A 21,796-nucleotide genomic window follows, 5' to 3' on the forward strand; every position below is an offset into this window, starting at 1 on the left:
CGACACGACCTAAACGAGAATCGAAGGTCTCGTCATTAGTAGCACAACGGTAAAAAGTCTGACGAAAACGGACGTCGGATGAAGAAGTTATCAATTTTTAACGGATTTCCTGTCCCGGTCTGTTAAAAATAATAATATAAAAATTAAATTCAAAATTAGCCGACGAAGTCTAAACAAAAGTTGTAGAGCGTAATTTTACCTACACGTGCATATAAAGAACGTCAAAAACGGAGCTCGTATGCGAAAGTTATAGATTTTAGAAGTTTTTGCACAAAAATCGAGAAAATTCGCATAGTCACGTTTTTGCCACGTCACCCTCGCTTAGATTGTGCCACGTGTCCGAAATTGGTGAGTCATGCGAGCCACGTGTCCTCGCCTCGCATGTGCCACATGTCCAAAACGAGGCTGAGTCATCTGAGCTGCTGAGCGGTCCAATGCATGTCCGACGCGTGTCCTCCTTCACATGTCCGAAGCCCTCGCAAGAAGCCACGGAACCCTACTTCGGACCAGTAGACCTCGGTCCAATCAGGAGAGGACAGCAAGCCTTCGCACGCACAGACCTCGTGCGAGCCATCCCCCTGCGAGCTTCGGATCTGCGACGCGTGGCTCCTTCTCAGCCGTCGGATCAGGACTTCGGACCCCTATAAATACAAGGGTCATGCGAACCCTCCCGATTACTTTTGAGATTTTGCCATATTTAGCCCCTTTCTTCATATTTTCTTCATCTTAACATCCCCCAAAGCCCCGGTATCGATTATAAGCCCCGGAATACGCCACGAAGTGCCCGTGAAGCCCGGAAAATTTATCTTTTCGGTTTCGAAGCCCGACCCTCGCAGAGCCCGGTTTCTGAATAAAACTCCCGGTTTTATTAGAAACGATCGTTTTTAGGAAACAAAGTGCTGTCCGATTTTCATTAAATCAAGTGAGTGTATAGTCACTTTCATTTTACACATAGATATGAAGTATTTACCTTATAATACGTGCTATGTGTAAATATATTAATTGTTTATTTGAGGTGACTGTTGAGTTGATGTTTTATACAAGTTTTAAACTGTATAAGTATTTTTATCTACAAATATGTTGGGTAGAACATGGGTAGATAGTTGGTGTGTGATAAACTAAAATGATGAGAGGTCTCGATGTGATTTGAGATTCAGTCATCTAGCGGAGTTTGGATGAGGACCACGGACTTTCTAGACAGTCCAGTGGGAAACATTAGTAGGTCCGCAACCTGTAGGTGTTAATGAACTTGGGTGTTTATTCGCTGTACTCCATGCCCCTCATGGTTGCCTTTAGGACATGTATGGCTGAGGAAACCCCTTGGCAGTAGTGTCCATCCCGATCATATTCTTTAGGCGAGGTCCCTTGTGAAAAGTGTTTAGGGACGTAAAGTGAGGATAACGGGAACGGGTAATCAGGGTTATTGTTGATTGGTGAACTTAATAAGTTTATTATTACTGTGGGTTGAAAACCCTATATGCTCACCAGGCTCCCAAGCCTGAGCCACTCAGTTTTTTTATGATTACAGGTAGTGGACCCCGAGCATAGTCGGAGGATGACGTGAGATTTTTGGATTATAGGCCAGTAGTTGTAAATAACTGTAGTAAGGCTTATAATGTCTTGTTTATGCTTTTGATCTGTTTCGGAACATGACATCCCGAGGTTTTGATAAACTTTTATCATATGTTGTTTGGGGACCAATTCCGCAACATCTTTTGAAAAGATTTCTCTGATTTTATTTTAAAAAGCATAAATTAAATCGGTCTTTTCTGGCCGAGAAATTAGGGGATGTCACACCTTCCATGTGTCTCAGCTTCGGAAGTGTGTCACAGACAAGGCCGCAGTTATTTCTTTGGACGACATTCATGTGGATGAGAACCTGAACTACATTGAGAGGCCCATTGTGGTTCTGGTTAGGAAGACTAAGGTCCTTCATAACAAGGAAGTGAAGTTAGTGAAGGTGCAATGGCAGCACCGAAGAGGCTCCGAATGGACATGGGAGTCAGAAGATGAGATGCGAGACCTCTACTCGGATTTGTTTGCATCAGCAGACTTCCAGGACGAAGTCTAGTTCAAGTGGGGGAGATTTTCAATGCTCGGTTCAGGTATCATTTATTTCTCAACAATTTAGGGTTTTGGACTGGGACTCGACGAGTTGGGGAGCTCCAGCTCGTCGAGTATATATATTTTTGGATGAGTTTGGGAAGGCCCCAACTCGACGAGTTGATGCAAGGGATGAAAACCCCAATTCTCCGGGTTTTGTACCCTATTTAAAGAACTTAACCTTTAGGGTTGGCCTCCTTACCAGCCTCCTTACTCAGATAAACCCTAGAGCCGTTTCCCCCTCTTGTTCATTGAGTTTTGAGTGTTGTGGTGTGATTCTTGAAGGAAGCCTTGAAAAGTGAAGTAAAAATCTTGGAGGAGTGATCTTGGATCCAGAAACTCTACATCAAGGGCTGCATTTTGGAGGTATAAAGTCATAACCTTGACATGTAGTTTATTAAATCTCATCTTTTGGTAGTTTTGGGCTTGTTTTGGGACTTTGGGTTGGATGTCCCAAGAAAAGAGGTTTCTAGAGGTTGGGAGTGTAGATCTGGCCTCTATAAGACCTCTAAAGGATTAAAGTTGCAAACTTTAATTTCATCCATGTCCCATTCATGCATTATGTCCACAATGAAGACTAAAATGGACCTTGGAGAGTATTTCACGCATGCATGGACGTAAAGTTAGAAACTTTACGTGATTTCTCCACCCTTGGACATCAGATCTGTGTTTTGGGTCGATGGGATGAGAGTTTAAGGGCTTAATGAGTCAAGACCTTCCTCAAAGGAGCTAGGGTTTGGGTCTAAGGCATATAAGATGGTCTTTTTGATGGGGTTTGAGCACTACATCAATCCTATGGTGTACATGCAAACCCTAAAGATTTGGATCTAGTTTGTCTAATATACATGCAATAATCTTCCAAACCTCATAAACCCTAGATCTAGCATATGATAAACAATATTAACATAAGAATAGGGTTTAGATCTTACCTTGATAGTTATATAGCAATAGCAATCTCAAAACCTTTTTGATCTTGACTTCTGAAAGCTTAGTGCCTCAAATGTTGCACCTCTAATGGAATCACAAACACCACTAGCAATAAGGATGAAGAAGAAGGAGAAGGAGGAGGCACAAAAACGTTCTAGGGTTCTCTCAAAGAGTTAGACACGTTTTTGGAGGCCTAAGGGTTCCTTTTATACTTAGGCTATTAGGGTCTTTAACTAGGAAACCCTAATCTGACTGCTTAGGCCCTAAGCAGCCCATGGAGTTCCCTTAGAAAGCCCTTGGACGAAATCCATACGGGCTTCCATTAGATTTCGTCCAATCCCCTTTCCATTAGGAATCCATAGCCCAATTTCAACTATCATATAATTACAATATCAGCCCCCTTTATTTAATTAATCTCTTTTAGCCACAAAATTAATTCTTAATTAATTTTTTACTAATATTAATTAAACAATATGATTTCTCTTTTAATATATTATTCATATAATATATTAATAAATCATAATTAATCCTATTTCTCCTTAGTTCATCATATCAGTTGGTATGGTGAAGGCAACCCAAAAGGACCATGCTCACAATCGGGCCAAGTACATACTAAAATAGTTATGGGCTTAGACACCTAATCCAACAGTCTCCCACGTGGATAAGTCTAATAATTATTCTGCGTATGACTTCAGAACCTGATTAGTAATCGTAGCTTTCAGAAGCCGCTGTCGAACTCTGATCTTATCAGAAACGTGTCCTTTAGATAAGGGATCATATATTCGTCCATTCTAGATATCGTATGAACTGAGACATGGATTTAAATCATACTCTCTGTTTACGTGTTGTTTCCCGATTTCCGATTTATGACGTCTGACAACAGACTACAACTGAACACATCAACTTAGTCCAGGCTTGGCCAAGCACTTAGGGTGTCATCCCTAAATCATCGAGGGGCCCACATATATCGCTTTTATCCCAGATTGGGTAAAAGGAACGGATAAACTTCGACTCAATTCTCGCTTGTACCTACTCATCAAATCATACACAACAATATGTTTTATAACACCAAGTTACAGGTGCGTTTACATATTATCAATGTGCAACCGACTTGTAAATTACAACTCACATGTCTCGGTTTCAAGAATATAAGATATTATCGTCTCACCAATCACTCGTGATAAAATCCATGAAGCGATCCAAGTGAGCGTGGGTTTATTCCAATGCTCAAATCCTAATTCGTAAGAACTCATGAACGTTGTAGCAAACTTTTGCTATGTCTAATACAGTTTAGACATTATACAAGCCAATTCACGACAATCTTCTTTCATACCTACTTCCAAAGTATGAGCGACTGTGGATGGTTTGAATAATCTTATTATTCGGAAAGTCAAAACATGCAAACTGAAACACAATAATAATTGAATCCAATATGGCCCCAAACTTTTGAGTATAAATAAAACCTCTTTTATTTAGTCACCATATTGATTACACATTATTCATTGTATAATGTTTCGGATAATAAACTTATTACTTGAATGATAACAGCAGTTGTCCCATGCACCAAGCATGCACACTCTGTTTACCTATGGTCCATACTTTGTGAAATAGATCAATTGAAAACATTTCCAATGATGCTCATTTCACAACTCCTAATCCTTATCGTTAGTGTAAGAACACAAAATTCTCGCCACTACTAGAATATTTTAGATTCTAACATTTTATGCAATGATCCTTTTGTAATCTTAATTGCAAAAAAGTCACCAAGACTTTGCCAATGATATTACAAAGTGCTCTGTTGGAGATTGTGACAAGACAATTCCGTAGATTTGAAGTCTCTTATTCGAAGTACATTTCTTTGAACATCCTTCTTGCATAAAAGTTTCTAATCTAGACATAAATTCTTAACGTCCAACTCCCAATATGGAAACATTTCCATATTTGCCATGTGACAACTCATTCTAAATAGAGTTTTATATAATCATTATAATGTCAATATGGTCCATCCATTACCATACTTCCAACTGCTCACAAACGACCAATCCTTAGCGAACCTTAGATTGTCCTTCACAGTTGTTTAATTATTTTATTCAAATCCGGTTCTAGTCCTTTTTCCCTATTGATTCCCTAGGCATTTTTAGAACAGTCAAATATTACAGCATATGCAATCGAACCTATACCCAAAGCGTATGGGACACTATTCATGAAAAGCGTGATACTTTACCAGTTTCTTGCAAAAATATTGCCATATATAGGATTCCCATGTGTTGAATCTTTTCAACATAACATCCATATATGTCCTTTGACTAAATTTAATTAAATTTTCTCGATCCAAGCCTTTAGATTTTTGAAACGAAGTATAATATTCTCTCCCTTAATTATAGCAAAACAACTTTTCAACCCCTGCAACTTTGCAAAGTGAGACTGTTGTTTTTTATAATTAATATTGCTAACTTTCATTACTTAAAATAATGATCATGCTCCCACTAACATGATGATTATATTCTTACCAACATAACACTTATGCTCCCACTAGCTTTGATATGTATTCAAAAATCTGCTAAACTTCTAGAAAACAATACTTATTGATTTTCAAAGATCATATTTCTTATACGATATGCATCGACAATCTTTTATCTAAGCTTCTAGAAAACAACTCATACACCTTTCCTTAGATAGCTTACATGTGTGTCTAAAAAATTCTAGAACTTATAGCAATAAGTATCGAATGTTCAAACTAATTGCCAAATCTCACAATTCGAACTATGAAGAGGGATGTCGTAGTCATAGTCGAATTTGAGAATGCAATTTACATAGTCGCTATCTCATTAAAATCTTCCTAGTGAAAGCGTTTCCTCACAATCATTTTCATGAAGGAGAGAAACCTTATGAAACTTAGATTTTATGGTGTATGTGTTCCTATCCATGTGAATTTTTCATAACCATAATCATAAGATAATGTTTGTGACAAATCCAAACGTTTATGGACAGAACTTGTTCATTCTTTATTTCTTGCCATCAAGGGTCCCACCATTGCTTCCAAGTCTTTGAGCAGCTTGCCCCTAACTATCAATGTACTTTCCATTGATCAATATGCCTTGCCTCTATGCAATCAATTGAGAACTCATAGAACTCATATGCATAGTCACTTAAACTAGAAGGGCACAGAAAGAAAAAATGTGTCAACACGATAGGTTACAAACCTCAACTCGTGTGCTAGTGTTAACAATAGGTTTGCCCTTGATTAGTTCTTGAATCTTTTCAAGATCATATAGACTCCCACTGACCTCTTTACATATAAAATTCTCTTGTCAAGAAACATTTCTTGACAAAACAAATATTCAAGAGTTAGTTTAGGTCCTTATCAAGGCAAATACTACACACAATTGGTCTTAGTTGATCTTTGTCTTATCCACTACATCACAACTTACCAATTTCAAACGTGCAAGAGCAAGAAAACATTTTCCTACTTCACATTTGATGAGTGTGTTAAAATTTCTTAAGATGACGTCACTCAAATCACAATTTTGGAGTACGACTCTAAAACTTGATTTTGGAACGAAGTATGATACACCTTTTGATTTAACCATTTCAACAATTTCCGATTCCTCTTCTTAGCCATACTAGTGTACTAAGGTGTCCTTAGATGATCAATTGTGATACAGTTTCAAAATCACTAAGTTAATCATAAAATAGATACTTAAGTACTTTCCCATCTTTTCAGATTGGAGAAACTTTTATCTTTCTGCCTAATGGATTCTTCATATTCCTTCTGCTATTTATTGAAACCTTTTCAACGATTCAGAATCATACTTAATCTTTTAAGCATAACCACATTTACTAATCCTTTAGCAAATCATGACGAATATTTTATCGTTCTTTGTGGCGGACTTGACCTAGTGCACAACAATGCGTACTAGATCTCCTAGTCCATCACTTGACTCACATACTTATGTGAACAAGGAATTAGTCTTAATAACCCAAATACGAAGGTTCTCATACATCACATAATACCAGTTGCATGATTCCAAGTTTCTGTCCAATTGAAACTTGGACGATGAGAATCTTTCCTTATTTGGTAAGTTTCTGACATTACCACAAATAACATAACTAAGAATCAAATCCATTCACAATATTGCTAACAATAGAAACATTCAAACACCAATTTTCATAAAATCCATCGTAAGGAAACATAAATAAGAAAAAATCAAAATTTATTTTATTTTGGAAAATCTTGTCCTTACAATGCGATTACAAATGAAAACTATGTAAATATTATTTAGCAATCTATCCTAACTCTAAAGTAGCAGCTAAAATCCGATCTTTGAATCATGCGATCGAAATCCATTTCTTCATGACCAGATTCAGCTCACTTTTCTCTTTTAAGCTTCCTTTTCTTCGATCCTACAAAACACCAAATGTAATCTTATCACATCATGTATTAAGAATCTACGAATAGGAACTTAATAGAGTTAGACAGTGGATTTTACCCGAAGTGGAGTCATACATTTTGACTCTCCCATCTCTTAGATCTCTCAGGTAGTCAGGGCAGCTTAATGACCAATGCCCCTTCTCTTGGCAGTAGAAACACACAGATTCTTTGGGAATGGCACAAGGGACTATCTCAGACTTAGCCTTTATCTTGCGTAGAGAAAAAATTTCTGGACTTCCAACGTTGCCATTGTCCATAGACGGTTGGGACGTTGATTTACCAGACAAATTTGCTTGACCAGTCCGCCAAATTATTTCTGATTTAGTAGCAATAAGCAAATAAGTCAAATCAATGGGGTCACGTCTTGGTCCATCATATAATACTCTCTAATGAACTCACTATATGAGTCAGGAAGTGATTGAAGAACCAAATCAACAGCCAGCTTCCTAGAGACTTCGACACCCAACATTCCTAATCTATCAATATGCAACTTCACATGCAAGACATGAGCACATACAGACTTTCCATCTTCGTGTTTGTTTGCCAATAAGGCTTGAGTGACCTTGAACTTTTCATGTTTTTGAACACGTGGGTCAGGGAGAATTATTGGAGAAGGTGGAGGAAGTGAAGCATGATTTCCATTTCCACAATCCAATCGTGGAACATCATCTTAATGCGGAAAGCTTTTTTCCAAAGGATTCGGGAAGACCATAGTTGTTAGACTTTGACATCTACAAAACGGGAGAAATTTAAGTTAGTTGATTGAGTCCTTAATAAAACACCCAAATGAGATATTAAGGCTAGGTCCCAACACAACATTCTACAACTTGGAAGAGGGATGTCGTAATCCAAATTGCAAAACATTTGAAGGTAGGTAAATGACAATTTACCAATTTCCACCATGAAAAACGAAAATTGAATGTTTAAGTTTTAAATGAATTGAAACTCCTAGATCTTTTGAGATTCATTGAACTTTTCAATGACATGTTTAATCTCGATTATGCCCTTCATTTGTGACTGGGATGTTGTAAATCCCTAATCTGCTTGTGTATCAATCAGATCCAATTGATGGTGTGGAATCCCAATCAATTGGATGATGTCAGATCAAATAGAAGAGAAGGAGAAGAAGAAGATGATGAATCTTGAATGTATTGATTAGAATGAAGTTCCCTTACACAAGATTCACACACTTACACACACTAAAACTCCTATCTTCTCTCTATTCCGTACACTCCTTTTCTGTTCATCTAACCCTCCTCAACCACCTAACACCTATATATATACTTGGGGAATATGGGCCGTAAATGGGTTTACGGCCGTAAACCTGTTTACGGCCGTAAACACCCACCTGGCCGTAAACCTGACCGTAAACTCATAAAACATTATAGAAAAATACAATCAACTAGAAAAGCAAAGTCTAAACCATAATTTTGACCCAACAATCTCCCCCTTGGTTTATAGCTTTCTTTTCTTAATTGACCCAACAAGCTCCCCCTAAAAAGTAGCTGGCTTTTCTTGTCAATCTTCATCGAGAGCTTGGCTTCAACATTAATCTTCAAATTCTTCACGGCTTCAAGATGAACATGATGAATCTTCAATAATTGACTTCATCTTGAGCAGTTGGGCATTTCTTCAGAATTTGACATTGAACGCACATTGGGTGAGGAGGCTTCTTGTATTGATTCTTGAAAGATACCGATTTTAGCTTGAGAATCTTCAGAGAGAACATCAGAGAGAACAAATATTTTGGATCACTTCAGCAGGTTCAAGATAGCAGCAGACTGATTGAGGAGGCTTCAATGCAATCCGTCACCTAATCTTCAAGTGCAGCTTCACCTTGCTTCTGGGGTTGAAAGATTGAATATCGAAAGAATAATCTTCATTTCTTGCTCCTTCGAATGAGAATTCTTCGATGATCACGGATGAAGCCTTGGCTCAGAAATCTACGACACAAACTCCATGAGTTTCATCTTCACCTGAATTCACTTTTCAAGACAAAATAAAACTAAAAGAAAATTTAGCACACAATATTTTTGGGTTTTTCATATTTTCTGAAAAAAATAAAACATAAATAACACTAATTTTTTGGCTTTTTAATTTTCTGATTTTTGTTTGGTTTTTTTAAAATTTTTAATTCTCCCCTAATATTTAAATTAGAAGAAATTATGAACAAATTTAACAAAAATAAAAATGATATTTAACTTTAAGAGTGATTTGGGATCAAAGTTTTTAGACAGCCTTTATCCATTTATCAGTACCTCTCCCTTCATGAATAGATCTGGTCAGTCGTCTGTATTGTGGTCCACTTAAACACGAGAGATTGTGACAAAATTAGAACATAATATAAGTGACAAGACAATGTGATCCTAAGATCCTAGATAATATTCCTTAAGGACCATTCAGCTGACGACGACCAAAGATATTGTTGTCCACCTAAATTGAGCAGCGAGATCTACAGACAACCTAGTGATTGTTCAATTTTAAATGTACTAGAACATGTTTCCCGCTTCCTGACATACCCCAATAATCAGGAACTTCCAAAGTACTCCTTACTTTAGGTGAGCAGACAATTATTATGAGAGAAGTCAGATTTAGAATGCATATGCTATACACCCAGGTCGGATCTCTTCCAATCTCGCAGAGGGTGAAACATATGACTAACCAGATTTAGAGGGATTGAGAAGTAGAATGGTGCATATGATGTGTACCAGGTCGGATGTATTTCAATCACGCAAAGGAGACAGCGTATGACTAACAGACAGGAAGAATTGCATAGATAGAAGATGCAGAGAAATAGAATTGCATATGTTACAGTCCAGGTCGGATGTATTTCAATCACGCAAAGGAGGCAACATATGACTAACAGAAAGAAAGCAAGAAAATAATTTCCTACAGACCTACTTTATCGGAATTCCCCAGTCGCCCCATCAATACCGGAATTCAGGACAAAGTTCGTACATCGAGGAAGAGTTAAACCACGGTTCTAGATACAGATTATTTTAGTGTGACCGGTGGATTATCATGTATATCTCCCTGCTCAACCTATCTGAGCGTCTTATTGTCAGGCTAAATGGATCTATCTAGGTCAAGATTTTTCAAGTCTCTAGATTCCTTAAGGTCATTAATGCCTAGTCAAGTCCATTTTAATCTCTCGTGCCTACCAGCGCATCGAACACAGAGCCTAGACAATTCAGATTCAGTCCCTTACACAGATTCAGATTGCGTGTTATCACATGATTATATCACTTCCCAAAACATCTCCCCAAGCACATTTCATTAACACCATATTTTTGGATTTTCTGATTTTCTAATGTTTTTTTTTTTGGATTTTTTTAAAATTTTTCTAATTTTTGTTTTGTTTTTATTTCTCCCCCTAAATTTGTGCATAGGAGAGAAAGGAAAGTAAATGCGCAAATTTAAACTATCCTAAAACAAAAATTAGTCTTTAAAGTGAATTAGCTTAAGAAAAACTCAGGAGTATCGAGAAGAAAACTCAAACCGTAAGTCACCGATTGCTTTTGCATCCAGAAGGTCTGAGAACAACACACATAATCTCAGACAGATCCGAAAATTCTTACTGTCATTAAGCAAAAACCCCATTAGTGACTCCTTCCTTTCTTCCCTTCCCGCAAAGGACACATACTCTCAAACAAAATTCCGAGTGTTGTACAGTTGAGAGATGCCTCCTATTATGTGCCTGGAACAGCCACTACCAACAAACCGAAGTCTGATGATATGCCTCCATAGCTGCTCCAGCACAGAGCGGGATCAGTTGGTCTTTGGAACCCAGTCCATTTTGAAACTGGTTCGACCTTTGTCATCATTACAGGGTACTCTCTCCCATGACATATCATGTTTATCAGAAACAGAAGATGAAGAAATATTAGAATCGTTAGAAGATTTGGGAGAGTGAGCCGTTGGAACCCATTTGTAGTTGGGTTTAACCCATTTCTTTTTCGATCTGATGGGTGGCTCAGTACTTGCTTTTGACCCAATAATCTCCCCCTTGGTTTATAGCTTTCTTTTGTAAACACCCACCTGGCCGTAAACCTGACCGTAAACTCATAAAACATTACAGAAAAATACAATCAACTAGAAAAGCAAAGTATAAACCATAATTTTGACCCAACAATCTCCCCCTTGGTTTATAGCTTTCTTTTCTTAATTGACCCAACAAGCTCCCCCTAAAAAGTAGCTGGCTTTTCTTGTCAATCTTCATCGAGAGCTTGGCTTCAGCATTAATCTTCAAATTCTTCACGGCTTCAAGATGAACATGATGAATCTTCAATAATTGACTTCATCTTGAGCAGTTGGGCATTTCTTCAGAATTTGACATTGAACGCACATTGGGTGAGGAGGCTTCTTGTATTGATTCTTGAAAGATAGCAATTTCAGCTTGAGAATCTTCAGAGAGAACATCAGAGAGAACAAATCATTTGGATCACTTCAGCAGGTTCAAGATAGCAGCAGACTGATTGAGGAGGCTTCAATGCAATCCGTCACCTAATCTTCAAGTGCAGCTTCACCTTGCTTCTGGGGTTGAAAGATTGAATGTCGAAATAATAATCTTCATTTCTTGCTCCTTCGAATGAGAATTCTTCGATGATCACGGATGAAGCCTTGGCTCAGAAATCTACGACACAAACTCCATGAGTTTCATCTTCACCTGAATTCACTTTTCAAGACAAAATAAAACTAAAAGAAAATTTAGCACACAATATTTTTGGGTTTTTCATATTTTCTGAAAAAAATAAAACATAAATAACACTAATTTTTTGGATTTTTAATTTTCTGATTTTTGTTTGGTTTTTTTAAAATTTTTAATTCTCCCCTAATATTTAAATTAGAAGAAATTATGAACAAATTTAACAAAAATAAAAATGATATTTAACTTTAAGAGTGAATTGGGATCAAAGTTTTTAGACAGCCTTTATCCGTTTATCAGTACCTCTCCCTTCATGAATAAATCTGGTCAATCACCGGTATTGTGGTCCACTTAAACACGAGAGATTGTGACAAAATTAGAACACACTATAAGTGACAAGACAATGTGATCCTAAAATCCTAGATAATATTCCTTAAGGACCATTCAGCTAATGACGACCAAAGATATTGTTGTCCACCTAAATTGAGCAGCGAGATCTACAGACAACCTAGTGATTGTTCAATTTTAAATGTACTAGAACATGTTTCCCGCTTCCTGACATACCCCAATAATCAGGAACTTCCAAAGTACTCCTTACTTTAGGTGAGCAGACAATTATTATGAGAGAAGTCAGATTTAGAATGCATATGCTATACACCCAGGTCGGATCTCTTCCAATCTCGCAGAGGGTGAAACATATGACTAACCAGATTTAGAGGGATTGAGAAGTAGAATGGTGCATATGATGTGTACCAGGTCGGATGTATTTCAATCACGCAAAGGAGACAGCATATGACTAACAGACAGGAAGAATTGCATAGATAGAAGATGCTGAGAAATAGAATTGCATATGTTACAGTCCAGGTCGGATGTATTTCAATCACGCAGAGGAGGCAACATATGACTAACAGAAAGAAAGCAAGAAAATAATTTCCTACAGACCTACTTTATCGGAATTCCCCAGTCGCCCCATCAATACCGGAATTAAGGACAAAGTCCGTACATCGAGGAAGAGTTAAACCACGGTTCTAGATACAGATTATTTTAGTGTGACCGGTGGATTATCATGTATATCTCCCTGTTCAACCTATCTGAGCATTGTATTGTCAGGCTAAATGGATCTATCTAGGTCAAGATTTTTCAAGTCTTTAGATTCCTTAAGTTCATTAATGCCTAGTTAAGTCCATTTTAATCTCTCGTGCCTACCAGCGCATCGAACACATAGCCTAGACAATTCAGATTCAGTCCCTTACACAGATTCAGATTGCCTGTTATCACATGATTATATCACTTCCCAAAACATCTCCCTCAAGCACATTTCATTAACACCATATTTTTGGATTTTCTGATTTTCTAATGTTTTTTTTTTGGATTTTTTAAAATTTTTCTAATTTTTGTTTTGTTTTTATTTCTCCCCCTAAATTTGTGCATAGGAGAGAAAAGAAAGTAAATGCGCAAATTTAAACTATCCTAAAACAAAAATTAGTCTTTAAAGTGACTTAGCTTAAGAAAAACTCAGGAGTATCGAGAAGAAAACTCAAACCATAAGTCACCGATTGAATTTGCATCCAGAAGGTCTGAGAACAGCACACATAATCTCAGAACAGATCCGAAAATTCTTCATGTCATTAAGCACAAACCCCATGAGTGACTCCTTCCTTTCTTCCCTTCCCGCAAAGGACACATACTCTCAAACAAAATTCTGAGTGTTGTACAGTTGAGAGATGCCTCCTATTATGTGCCTGGAACAGCCACTACCAACAAACCGAAGTCTGATGATATGCCTCCATAGCTGCTCCAGCACAGAGCGGGATCAGTTGGTCTTTGGAACCCAGTCCATGTTGAAACTGGGTCAACCTTTGTCATCATTGCAGGGTACTCTCTCCCATGACATATCATGTTTATCAGAAACAGAAGATGAAGAAATATTAGAATCGTTAGAAGATTTGGGAGAGTGAGCCGTTGGAACCCATTTGTAGTTGGGTTTAACCCATTTCTTTTTCGATCTGATGGGTGGCTCAGTACTTGCTTTTGACCCAATAATCTCCCCCTTTGTTTATAGCTTTCTTTTGTAAACAACCACCTGGCCGTAAACCTGACCGTAAACTCATAAAACATTACAGAAAAATACAATCAACTAGAAAAGCAAAGTATAAACCATAATTTTGACCCAACAATCTCCCCCTTGGTTTATAGCTTTCTTTTCTTAATTGACCCAACAAGCTCCCCCAAAAAAGTAGCTGGCTTTTCTTGTCAATCTTCATCGAGAGCTTGGCTTCAGCATTAATCTTCAAATTCTTCACGGCTTCAAGATGAACATGATGAATCTTCAATAATTGACTTCATCTTGAGCAGTTGGGCATTTCTTCAGAATTTGACATTGAACGCACATTGGGTGAGGAGGCTTCTTGTATTGATTCTTGAAAGATAGCGATTTCAGCTTGAGAATCTTCAGAGAGAACATCAGAGAGAACAAATCATTTGGATCACTTCAGCAGGTTCAAGATAGCAGCAGACTGATTGAGGAGGCTTCAATGCAATCCGTCACCTAATCTTCAAGTGCAGCTTCACCTTGCTTCTGGGGTTGAAAGATTGAATGTCGAAATAATAATCTTCATTTCTTGCTCCTTCGAATGAGAATTCTTCGATGATCACGGATGAAGCCTTGGCTCAGAAATCTACGACACAAACTCCATGAGTTTCATCTTCACCTGAATTCACTTTTCAAGACAAAATAAAACTAAAAGAAAATTTAGCACACAATATTTTTGGGTTTTTCATATTTTCTGAAAAAAATAAAACATAAATAACACTAATTTTTTGGATTTTTAATTTTCTGATTTTTGTTTGGTTTTTTTAAAATTTTTAATTCTCCCCTAATATTTAAATTAGAAGAAATTATGAACAAATTTAACAAAAATAAAAATGATATTTAACTTTAAGAGTGAATTGGGATCAAAGTTTTTAGACAGCCTTTATCCGTTTATCAGTACCTCTCCCTTCTTGAATAAATCTGGTCAATCGCCGGTATTGTGGTCCACTTAAACACGAGAGATTGTGACAAAATTAGAACACACTATAAGTGACAAGACAATGTGATCCTAAAATCCTAGATAATATTCCTTAAGGACCATTCAGCTGACGACGACCAAAGATATTGTTGTCCACCTAAATTGAGCAGCGAGATCTACAGACAACCTAGTGATTGTTCAATTTTAAATGTACTAGAACATGTTTCCCGCTTCCTGACATACCCCAATAATCAGGAACTTCCAAAGTACTCCTTACTTTAGGTGAGCAGACAATTATTATGAGAGAAGTCAGATTTAGAATGCATATGCTATACACCCAGGTCGGATCTCTTCCAATCTCGCAGAGGGTGAAACATATGACTAACCAGATTTAGAGGGATTGAGAAGTAGAATGGTGCATATGATGTGTACCAGGTCGGATGTATTTCAATCACGCAAAGGAGACAGCATATGACTAACAGACAGGAAGAATTGCATAGATAGAAGATGCAGAGAAATAGAATTGCAAATGTTACAGTCCAGGTCGGATGTATTTCAATCACACAGAGGAGGCAACATATGACTAACAGAAAGAAAGCAAGAAAATAATTTCCTACAGACCTACTTTATCGGAATTCCCCAGTCGCCCCATCAATACCGGAATTAAGGACAAAGTCCGTACATCGAGGAAGAGTTAAACCATGGTTCTAGATACAGATTATTTTAGTGTGACCGGTGGATTATCATGTATATCTCCCTGCTCAACCTATCTGAGCGTTGTATTGTCAGGCTAAATGGATCTATCTAGGTCAAGATTTTCCAAGTCTCTAGATTCCTTAAGTTCATTAATGCCTAGTTAAGTCCATTTTAATCTCTCGTGCCTACCAGCGCATCGAACACAGAGCCTAGACAATTCAGATTCAGTCCCTTACACAGATTCAGATTGCCTGTTATCACATCATTATATCACTTCCCAAAACATCTCCCTCAAGCACATTTCATTAACACCATATTTTTGGATTTTCTGATTTTCTAATGTTTTTTTTGGATTTTTTTAAAATTTTTCTAATTTTTGTTTTGTTTTTATTTCTCCCCCTAAATTTGTGCATAGGAGAGAAAAGAAAGTAAATGCGCAAATTTAAACTATCCTAAAACAAAAATTAGTCTTTAAAGTGAATTAGCTTAAGAAAAACTCAGGAGTATCGAGAAGAAAACTCAAACCATAAGTCACCGATTGAATTTGCATCCAGAAGGTCTGAGAACAACACACATAATCTCAGAACAGATCCGAAAATTCTTCATGTCATTAAGCACAAACCCCATGAGTGACTCCTTCCTTTCTTCCCTTCCCGCAAAGGACACATACTCTCAAACAAAATTCCGAGTGTTGTACAGTTGAGAGATGCCTCCTATTATGTGCCTGGAACAGCCACTACCTACAAACCGAAGTCTGATGATATGCCTCCATAGCTGCTCCAGCACAGAGCGGAATCAGTTGGTCTTTGGAACCCAGTCCATGTTGAAACTGGGTCGACCTTTGTCATCATTGCAGGGTACTCTCTCCCATGACATATCATGTTTATCATAAACAGAAGATGAAGAAATATTAGAATCGTTAGAAGATTTGGGAGAGTGAGCCGTTGGAACCCATTTGTAGTTGGGTTTAACCCATTTCTTTTTCGATCTGATGGGTGGCTCAGTACTTGCTTTTGACCCAACAATCTCCCCCTTGGTTTATAGCTTTCTTTTGTAAACACCCACCTGGCCGTAAACCTGACCGTAAACTCATAAAACATTACAGAAAAATACAATCAACTAGAAAAGCAAAGTATAAACCATAATTTTGACCCAACAATCTCCCCCTTGGTTTATAGCTTTCTTTTCTTAATTGACCCAACAAGCTCCCCCTAAAAAGTAGCTGGCTTTTCTTGTCAATCTTCATCGAGAGCTTGGCTTCAGCATTAATCTTCAAATTCTTCACGGCTTCAAGATGAACATGATGAATCTTCAATAATTGACTTCATCTTGAGCAGTTGGGCATTTCTTCAGAATTTGACATTGAACGCACATTGGGTGAGAAGGCTTCTTGTATTGATTCTTGAAAGATAGCGATTTCAGCTTGAGAATCTTCAGAGAGAACATTAGAGAGAACAAATCTTTTGGATCACTTCAGCACGTTCAAGATAGCAGCAGACTGATTGAGGAGGCTTCAATGCAATCCGTCACCTAATCTTTGATGGGTTTTGAGCATTCTAACACTCCTATGGTGTACATGCAACCCTAGAAACCTTGGATCTATGTTTGACTAAGGTACATGCAAATAATTATTTTTCCAAGGTTCTTATCCTAACTAGCATGGCATGGGGTACTTGAATCAAATAAAACTAGTAGAATTACTTACCTTGTAGTAGTAGTTGATTGCTTGGAGTTTGAGAGCCTAGCACCAATAATGTGGATGCCTCAAATGGAAGTCACAAATCACCACAAACTTGGAAACTTGAGAGAATAGTCACAAACTTCTTGAAATCGGCCCTCTTAGTTTACTCACCACAACTCGTGTGATTTCAAGAACCAAAGCCTCCTTTATATAGTGTGGTGGATTAGGGTTACATTCATGTAAACCCTAATACCCATGTCTTTTCATTTCCATGAGATCCATGGGTTAAAGCTCCATGGAGTATCCATGGACTTTCCATGCAAGCCTAGCTCATTCCAAATAAGCATTAGCCCACACTATATAAATACAAGAGCCCATATTTAATTAGTTATACTTTTGATCTCTAAATTAATTCTAGATTAATTATAGATCAATACTAATTAAATAATATGATTTTATATTAATATATTAGGACTTATAATATATTAATAAATCATAACTTATACTATTCTCAAACGATTATCCATAAATTGTTCGGGTGAAGTGCAACCCAAATGGACCATGCCGGGTCGGGTCAAGTACATACCAAATATAGTTATGGACTTAGACACTATATCCAACAGTCTCCCACTTGGATAAGTCTAATAACTATAGTTGCAAGTATGACTTCAGGAACCGATCAGCAATCGTAGCTCTTTAAACTCTGTTGAACTATGAAGCGCCATTTTAGATAAGTTATCATATAATCCTCTATTCTAGATATCAGCCGGACAAATACATGGAACATGGTCTTGCTTATTTTCCAGCATTTGTTTCCCGATTTCCGATTTGTTTGACATAGAACTTAACTGAACACATCAATTTAGTTCTGACCGGGCCCGGTACATAGGTCAAAAAAAATCATCGAGGGGCCCAGATATCGCTTCTAATCCTAGAAGGAACAGATAAACTTCGACTCATATGTTTTCTCTACTACTTGTTGAATTACACACAAAAGCACGGTTTATAACATCGAGTTACCAATGCGTTTTTGTGCAATCAATGCATAACCAACTCATAGGCAACAAATCATATCTCTAGGTTTGAAGACTTATATGATATTACCGTCTCACGATCATTCGAGATAAATTCCATGAAGTGATACAAGTGAGCGTGGGTTGAATCCAATACTCAGAAGTTATGAGTACTCATGAGTGTTGTAGCCCCACTTTGTCTAACATCTTAGACCTCTACAAGCCAACCCATGACAGTCTTGATTCATATCTACTTCCAACATATGACCGACTGTGGAGAGTTTGAATAATATGATATAAACCATAACATAATTATTTTGGAAGTCAAAACATGCAAAAAGAAATAATAGTAAACGATTGACAAGAGATAGCAACACTTTACTCATAAATAACAGCTTTTATTTATCATCAAATGTCAATTACATTTTACAAATTTCAAGATTATCTAACTACTAAAACTAATATCATCCTTCAGTCCTATGCTCCGAGCATGCTGGAGATGCTTAGCCCGAGTCAGTCTCTTCGTGAGGAGATCTGCTGGGTTCTCATCCGATGATACCCTTTTTGCCACGAGGCTTCCTTCTTCTGTTCGATGTCTAATGAAGTGATATTTTCTGTCAATGTGTCTGGATCTCCCATGATCTCTTGGTTCCTTGGCTAAGGCAACCGCACTATTGTTGTCACAGAAAATCTCCATTGGCTCCTTTATAGCTGGTACAACTCCAAGGTCTCCGATGAAGTTCTTTAGCCATATAGCCTCCTTTGCTGCCTCGCTTGCTGCTATATACTCTGATTCACAAGTGGAATCAGCCACTGTCTCCTGCTTGGAACTTTTCCAAGTAATTGCCCCTCCGTTTAGAGTAAAGACCCAGCCGGACTGAGAGCGGAAATTATCCCTGTCAGTCTGAAAGCTAGCATCACTGTACCCTACAACTCTCAAGTCCTCTCTGCCACCGAGGGTAAGGACCCAGTCCTTAGTCCTCCGTAGGTACTTGAGGATATTCTTTACCGCAGTCCAGTGTGCCTTGCCAGGGTTCCCCTGATACCTGCTAACCATGCTCAAAGCAAAGGCTACATCAGGTCGAGTACACGTCATAGCATACATGATCGATCCTACAGCTGAAGCATAAGGTATTCGACTCATTTCTGCTATCTCAGCCTCAGTACTAGGGCTTTGTGTCTTACTCAATCTGGCGTTACTCTGGATGGGTAACTCTCCTTTCTTGGAGTTTTGCATGTTGAACCTTTTCAACACTTTGTCCACATAGGTGCTTTGACTAAGTCCAATTAGTCTTTTACTCCTGTTTCTCAAAATCCTTATCCCTAGGATATAGGCAGCTTCTCTAAGGTCCTTCATAGCGAAACACTTCCCAATCCAGGACTTTACTTCCTGCAGGGTTGGGATGTCATTTCCTATGAGTAGTATGTCATCCACATATAGTACCAAAAAGCTGACTATACTCCCACTAGCCTTGATATAGACACAAGATTCATCTTCACTCCTTGAAAAGCCAAATTCTTTGATTTTCTCATAAAAGCAAAGATTCCATCTGCAAGGTTCCTGTTTTAATCCATAAATGGATTTCTCGAGCTTACACACTCTACTGGGGTACTCTGTACTGACCAAACCCTCTGGCTGAACCATGTAAACATCTTCAGCCAACTTTCCATTAAGGAAAGCGGTTTTGACATCCATCTGCCATATTTCATAATCATGAAATGCAGCAATGGCTAACAGAACCCTAATAGACTTAATCTTGGCCACTGGTGAAAAGGTCTCATCATAATCAACTCCCGGAGTTTGAGAATAACCCTTTGCAACCAGTCGTGCCTTATAAGTGTGTACATTACCATCCATGTCGGTCTTCTTCTTGAAGATCCATTTGCACCCAACTATCTTACGATCAGGTACATTGTCAACCAATTTCCAAACTTGATTGTCATACATGGACTATATCTCGCTATCCATAGCCTCTTTCCATATAGCAGCCTCAGGGCCTGCTATGGCTTCCGTGTAGCTGTTAGGCTCATCCAGATGTACCAGTGTGTTATCACTGATAAGTGTCTCACCTTCTGCAGTAATATGAAAACCATAATAATGCTCAGGTGCATTCCTAACTCTGGTGGAACGCCTCAGAGGTATAGATTCTTCAGTCGGCTCAACAGGAGTTTCCTCCTCAGGTTGAGGGCTAGGGTTTGAGGTTCCTTCACCACTTGACTCTTGAATTTCCTCAAGGTCAATTTGCCTCCCACTGTCTCCTTGGCTCATGAATTCTCTCTCTCGAAAGAATCCTCTTCTTGCTACAAAGACCACATTATCGCTGGGTCTGTAGAAGATGTAACCAAAGGATTTCTGTGGGTAGACGATGAAAATACACCTTTCGCTTCGGGGTTCGATCTTATCGTGAGTCTCGCGTCTCACGAAAGCCTCGCAACCCCAAATCTTGATGTGGTCTAGATTGGGAACTTTTCCAGTCCACACCTCGTGAGGTGTTTTGGCAACCTTCTTTGTAGGGACTAGATTAAGGATATGGGCGGCAGTCTCTAAGGCATACCCCCAAAATGAGATTGGTAGCGAAGCTCGACACATCATGGAACGAACCATGTCCAACAAGGTCCGATTGCGCCTCTCAGCTACACCATTCAACTATGGTGTCCTAGGAGGTGTCAATTGTGAGACAATCCCACATTCCTTAAGATAGTCAAGGAACTCAGTACTAAGATACTCACCACCACGATTGGATCGAAGCATCTTAATGTTCCTGCCCAACTGATTCTCCACTTCTTGCTTAAACTCTTTGAATTTCTCAAAGGTTTCTGACTTATGCTTGATTAGGTAGACATATCCATATCTACTAAAATCATCAGTAAAAGTCACATAGAACCGATTAGCATCTCTTGTGGCGGTTCTGAAGGGTCCACACACATCCGTGTGTATGAGGTCCAACAAACCTTCACCCCTAGCACAAGTGCTAGTAAAAGGTGACTTTGTCATTTTACCAAGCAAACAAGATTCACAACTATCATCTGACTTTAGGTCAAATGACTCCAAGACTCCATCCTTTTGGAGTTGGCCTATGCGTTTCTTGCTTACATGTCCAAGACGACAATGCCATAAGGATGCTTTATCTAAGCTAGTGGAAGAGTTAATACACAATACATTATTTCCTAGATTATCTACAACAGATACAGTTTCATACACGCCATCACAAGGTAATGCTTTAAAATAAAGAACATTATTAAAGAAAGCATCAATACTACCATTATTATTATCAAAATAAAAGGTAA

Source organism: Lactuca virosa, chromosome 9, assembly GCF_052849685.1.
Source record: "Lactuca virosa cultivar CGN04683 chromosome 9, Lactuca_virosa_CGN04683_v6, whole genome shotgun sequence".
In the NCBI taxonomy this organism is placed as follows: Eukaryota; Viridiplantae; Streptophyta; class Magnoliopsida; order Asterales; family Asteraceae; genus Lactuca; species Lactuca virosa.